The sequence below is a fragment of the Bubalus bubalis genome, chromosome 4 (assembly GCF_019923935.1).
Source record: "Bubalus bubalis isolate 160015118507 breed Murrah chromosome 4, NDDB_SH_1, whole genome shotgun sequence".
Taxonomy (NCBI): Eukaryota; Metazoa; Chordata; class Mammalia; order Artiodactyla; family Bovidae; genus Bubalus; species Bubalus bubalis.
The window spans coordinates 49,205,644-49,212,532 of record NC_059160.1 but is presented as its reverse complement, the minus strand read 5'-3'; positions in this window follow the sequence as shown (position 1 = coordinate 49,212,532).

Below are 6,889 nucleotides of genomic sequence, written 5' to 3'. Positions count from 1 at the left end.
CCACCTACCAAAACCACAAGTTTTCTGTAGGGGAAGATAGCATCATATTAGGCCATACATTTTTATTATTATTTGATATGTGATGAAATCAGGGCATAAAAATAACCAGGTATAGAAGGAAACAAAACATAATTGAAAACAGAAAACAAAAAAAAGATAATAGAAACACACAAGACTTCCAAACAAAGGGGTTATCAGAAACAGATCTTGGGGCATCCCTGGTAAAGAATCTGCCTGCCAATGCAGGAGACACGGGTTCAATCCCTGGTCTGGGAAGATCCCGCATGCTGCAGAGCAGTTAGGCCTGTGCACCCAGGAACCACAAAAGTTGAGGCCACGTGCCACAACGACTGCAGCCCTGTCCCCTAGAGCCCCTGCTCCTCAACGAGAGAGGCCATCACAATGAGAAGCCCACACACTGAAACGAAGAGTAGCCCAAGGCTCTCTGCAACCAGAGGAAAGCCCAGCACTGCCAAAAATGAATAAATAAAATTACATGTATTAAAAAAAAGAAACAGATTTTGCAATAACTATCTTTAACATGATCAAAGAAACTTAAAAATGGACAATTTTGGCCAAGAACTAGTAATTCTATTTAAGATGTAAAGTTTATAACTGAAAGACTTAATAACAGACATGACAAACTCCATAAATGGCCTTAACAACAGATTAGATATAACTGAAAACAGGTTCTCTAGAAGAAAAAGAGTGATTAGGACAGAAGCAATACATGCAAAATTACTGGCTAGTAGGTTTCCATGACTACTTAGTCATCAAATTAATGACTAAACAAATGGCAGATTTGAAGGCACCAGTAGCCCCACTACAGAATGTACCAAAGAAAACCCTATTTAAGTACACGATGTTGTAAACTGCTGAAAACTGTAGCAAAGGCTAAGACACAGCCACAGGGAGGCAGAGGGGAGAATCTTTTTTTTTTTGGAGGAGAATTTAAAGGAGCAACAATTCAACATACAATGAATTCTTAACAAAAATAATGGAAGCTGGAAGATCATAGAAGTATATATTTAAGGTACTGAAAGAAAACAGTAGCCTAATTTCAGTTCTATATCTAGCAAAATTATTCTTCAAGAACAAAAGTGAAAGTTACATTCAAATGAAAAACAGAACTTCCTGTCAGGAGACCTACACTAGAATAAATGGAAGAGGCAAATATTAAAATACACAAAAGATAATTCTGTGACAAAGAGAAATCTAAAGAATCAAAGTCCCAAGAAAAGTACTGGTCAATACAGTTTTATTAAAATTTTTGATATGCAATAATCAGAGCATAAAAATAATCAGGTAAAGAAAGAAACAATAAAACATAATTGAAAACTGAGAAAAACAGACGCTAGAAAATTCTGAAAGAAGTCAGTAGCCAAGCTTGAATTGCATTCTATTTCTTGAAGCAAAAAATATCCTTCAAGAACCACAGAGTTTTCTGACCACTATAACCTAAAATGGGGGCTGGCAAGTTTTCAAAAAAATAGCCAGATGGTAAACTTTCTAGCTAGTTGCATCTGCCACAACACTTAACTCAGTTGTAGCACAAAAGTTGCCACAGACAACACATAAATGGACATTAAAAAGTTAGAGAGAAAAGGCAGACTGTTCAAACATTTTCAAATACTAAATGCCTATTCTGTGCCTAGTGCCATACAGACATGTGGAAATTCAATGTGAATAAGAAAACTGTCCTAATGGGACAATTCTAATTACTGATTAAGTCCTCCTATTAAAAGTGAATTTTAGCAAGCAGTAAAAATTAGCTTATGAGACCCAAACTTAACTTGATAAAATAAAAGCTATCAGTTCATGAAGCATTAATATTTCCTGTGTAATTCATGAACATGACTTCAGTCATTTTAGTGTAAATCCTGCTAAAAGACACTTGCTCCTTGGAAGGAAAACTATGACAAACCTAGACAGCATATTAAAAAGCAGAGATATCACTTTGTTGACAAAGATCCGTATAGTCAAAACTATGGTCTTTCCACTAGTCATGTGAGAGTTGGATCATAAAAGAAGGTTGAGCACCGAAGAATTGATACTTTGGAATTGTGCTGGAGAAGACTCTTGAGAGTCCCTTGGACAACAAAGAGATCAAACGAGTCAATCCCAAAGGAAATCAACCCTCAGTCTTCATTAGAAGGACTCATGCTGAAGCTTCAATACTTTGGCCACCTGATACACAGAGCCGACTCTTTGGAAAAGACCCTGATTCTGGGAAAGATTGAGGGCAGGAGAAGAAGGGGCAGCAGAAGATGAGATGGTTGGATGGCATCACCAACTCAATGGACATGAGTTTGAGCAAACTCCAGGAGATAGTGAAGGACAGAGGAGCCAAAAGTGTTGCAGTCCATGGGGTTACAAAGAGTTGGACACGACTGAGCAACTTAACAACACCTACAGAGTGTCATTCCAAATTAGATACTGGTATAAAGGTACAGCAACTTGGGTTCACCAAATCTCTCTAGAAAGGACTGCAGACTGAAGGATGGAGTAACTATTTTAGTTTTGTTTTGATTTGGCTTTTTGACCGTCCCTAGACTAGGGACAGCTGGAGGCTGACTTGGCATTTAAACTCAATAGTTAATTCTCTTTCAAATTTTCTATTCTCCTAAAGAATAGCCGCCCAAAAAATGCATCTTTCCTGGATATCTCAGGAAAAGTTAGGTATAAAAAGTAAAGACATTTCACTATTTTATATAGACATATGGCTCTGCCTAAACATATGTATAATATGCATAAGGATTCTTATTTAACACATATAATAAACACTTTAAATGGTAAAACAGGACTGACATTCCTATTTCCAGCTTGAAACTACTAGGTGTGATGAACGCTAAGCAGGGAGGTACATTTAGAGACAAGATAATGGGCCTCTGGAGCTATTCCTTAGAGCAGATCCGGACACCTGGGATCAAAGAATGGGTCTAGGGGACATGGGTGTACCTATGGTTGATTCTTATTTATGTATGACAGAAAACCACAAAATTCTGTAAAGCAATTATCCTTCAATTAAAAAAAATAAAAGTGGCAAAAAAAGAACAGGTCTAGGCTTGCAGCTGCTGCCAAAAGCCAGCACAGGCCGTGGGGACTAAGCAGACAGGCAACAGTTCAGTTCAGTCGCTCAGTCGTGTCCAACTCTTCGCAACACCATGGACTGCAACACGACAGGCCTCCCTGTCTGTCACCAACTCCCCGAGTTTACTCAAACTCATGTCCATTGAGTCGGTGATGCCATCCAACCATCTCATCCTCTGTCGTCCACTTCTCCTCCCGCCTTCAATCTTTCCCAGCATCAGGGTCTTTTCAAATGAGTCAGCTCTTCGCATCAGGTGGCCAAGTATTGGAGTTTCAGCTTCAGCATCAGTCCTTCCAATGAATATTCAGGGCTGATTTCCTTTAGGATGGATTGGTTGGATCTCCTTGCAGTCCAAGGGAATCTTGAGACTAGTGATGGAAAGAGCAATACTGCAAAGGAACCTGGAATGTTAGGTCTATGAATCAAGGCAAATTGGAAGTGGTCAAATAGATGGCAAGAGTGAACACTGACATTTTAAGAATCAGCGAACTAAAATGGACTGGAATGGGTGAATTTAAATCAGATGAGCATTATATCTACTACTGTAGGCAAGAATCCCTTAGAAGAAATGGAGTAGCCATCACAGTCAACAAGAGTCCAAAATGCAGTACTTGGATGCAATCTCAAAAACAACAGAAAGAGCTCTGTTCGTTTCCAAGGCAAACCATTCAATATCACAGTAATTCAAGTCTATGCCCCAACCAGTAATGCTGAAGAAGCTGAAGTTGAATGGTTCTATGAAGACTCACAAGATCTTCTAGAACTAACACCCAAACAAGATGTCCTTTTCATTATAGGGGACTGGAGTGCAAACATAGCAAGTCAAGAAATAACTACAGTAACAGGCAAATTTGGTCTTGGAGTACAGAATGAAGCAGGGCAATGGCTAATAGAGTTTTGCCAAGAGAATGCACTGGTCATAGCAAACACTCTCTCTTCCAACAACATAAGAGAATACTTTACACATGGACATCACCAGATGGTCAATACCTAAATCAGACTGATTATATTCTTTGCAGCCAAAGATGAAGAAGCTCTATACAGTCAGCAAAAACAAGACCAGGAGCTGATTATGACTCAGATCATGAACTCCTTATTGCCAAATTCAGACTTAAATTAAATAAAGTAGGAAAAACCACTAGGCCATTCAGGTATGACCTAAATCAAATCCCTTATGATTTTACAATAGAAATGACAAATACATTCAAGGGATTAGACAGACAACAGAGGTGGTCAGACCCAAAGGATTGTGGAACATGGGGATTCAGATACAAGTCAGGAATGTAAAGAGATGCAGCCACTTTGGAAAACAGTAAAACATACATCTACCAAGCAAAAATGTAAATCTACTCTATATATACAAGAGAAATGTAAACATGTCCACATAAAGACTTGTATACAAATGTTCAGCAGCATTATGCATAACAGCCATAAAGTGGAAATAAGCCGAACGTCTATCAACTGGTGACTATACAAGATGCGCTACATCCATACAATGGAATTCTGTTCTGTGATAAGCAAGAATGAACTCCTGACACATACTGCAACATACATGGACCCTTAAAACACACTAAATGAAATCAGACAGACACAAGAGCTCACAGACTGTATGATTCCATTTATATTATTTATCAGAAAAAGGAAATCTGTATAGACAGTAATGAATGATTTCCTGGGATGAGGGGTGAGAATGGGAGTGACTGCAACAGGCACAATGGCTCTTTCTGGGGTGATGAATACATTTTCAAGTAAGGCTGTGACAACGGCTGCACACCTCTGAGCGCTGTGCTGCGCCTGTGTGTGAAGTCACGTCTGACTCTGCAACTCTTTGGACTATAATCTGCCAGGCTCCTCTGTCCTTGAGGTATTCTCCAGGCAACAATACTGGAGTGAATTGCCATTTCCTCCTCCAGGGGATCTTCCCAACCTAGGGGATCGAACCCAATCTCCTGTACTGCAGGTGGATGCTTTGCCTATTGAGCCATTTTAAATGAATGAATTTTATGGTAAGTAAATTACCCTCAGCAAAAGGTTGTGGTTTTTGTTTGTTTGTTTGTTTTTGCTGCACCATGCACCTTGCAAGATCTTAGTTCTCCAACCAGGAATTGAAGTCAGGCCTTAGCAGTGAAAGCACCAAATCCTAACCACTGAACCACCAGAGAATTCCTAAAGCTATTTTTTTTTAAAAGATGAAATAAAGACATTTTAAGACAAAGTATCTTGAAACTGAGAAAATACATTATCTTTAGACCTACATTAAACTTAAGAGTGAAAAATGATCTCAGGTGGGAACATGGAAATGCAAGAAAGAATAATGATCAATACAGGTAAATTTCAGTAAGTATTACTTTATAAAACAATAACAAAAAATTTGTGTAGGACTTAAGATGTCTGTAAAATTAAAATGCCTGACAATAACATAAAAGGCTGGATAAAGTTGGTTGATAAAGCCATGAGTAATACTGATCATAAAATACACACACACAAGTTATCAACACCAGGAACAAAAAAAAGGGAGATTGTTACAGATCCTAGAGACATTAATAAGATCGGAACTTTATATGACAAAATTTAAACATGTATAATAAGATGTAAAAGTTCCTAGAAATACATAACTTATCAGAACTGATAAAAAATCAGAATCCTGAAGCACACTTAAGATTCATATCTAACTGCCTGATAGACACATAAGCTAAGTGAGGGAACCACAGAGTTGTCCATGACTGCCCTGAAAGAATTTCTTCCTTCTTGTGGCTATAAGGCTGACACATGACAAACCAGAAGCAGAGTTTGATCCTGTAGATTACTGTCTACAACACAGGTTGACTTCAGAGCTTCAGCAGATTTATTGAGTGAAAACTATAATACTGGTGGGGAGGGAGTACACCCTGAAAAATGGAACAGTGAGATTTAAGAGAATTGTAATTAACTCCAGTCAGTATTAATGCCCAAAGATTTCCCCTTGTCAATAGAAGCAGCTTCTCCCCTAATGAGAAGGGTTTTGACTCTCTTGAATACCCTGAAATGAACACACCAAAATAAAATTCCAATTCCTTTCTTTTACCACTCTTAGGGCTTCTTACTTTCTCTAACCTGACTAAACCAAACCCTCAAATTCTGTATAATTTCAAAATTTGAAAAAGAAAGGTTATGTAGTAACAGAATTACAAGGTTTTCCTAATGCTGGAGGAATGTGTCCAAAGGATGCTAAACTGGAAAGGAGAAACATAGTTTCGATGAAGCTGAATGTGTTGTTTTGGACACATTTCAATGTAAGTGGTCACTGGTGATAATCTAACTCATGTTTCAGCCGGGGGACAAGGTGCAGTTTTGTACCCCATACTCTAACAGTAGCTGCATCCTCAATGCCTTGAAACCCAGCCAGGTCAGACAAGATCTTATTTCCTTGAGGATCGACTTCTTATACTATTTCTGAATACCAATTATGTGATCAGCTTTCTTATTTTCAGAAAATAGAATCCTCTCAAACTAAGCAAAAGGAATTTACTAAGCAGTATGTGCTGTGCTTAGTCACTCAGTCATGTCCGACTCTTTGCAACCCTATGGACTGCAGCCCGCCAGGCTCCTCTGTCCATGGGGATTCTCCAGGCAAGAAGACCAGAGTGGGTTGCCATGCCCTCCTCCAGGGGATCTTCCCAACCCAGGGATTGAACCCAGGTCTCCCACATTGCAGGTGGATTCTTTACCATCTGAGCCACCAGGGAAGCAGTAGAGATAGCTCTTAGAATCACTGCAAAGGTTTGAAATGAAGTATAAACTGAATTATAAGAATGACTC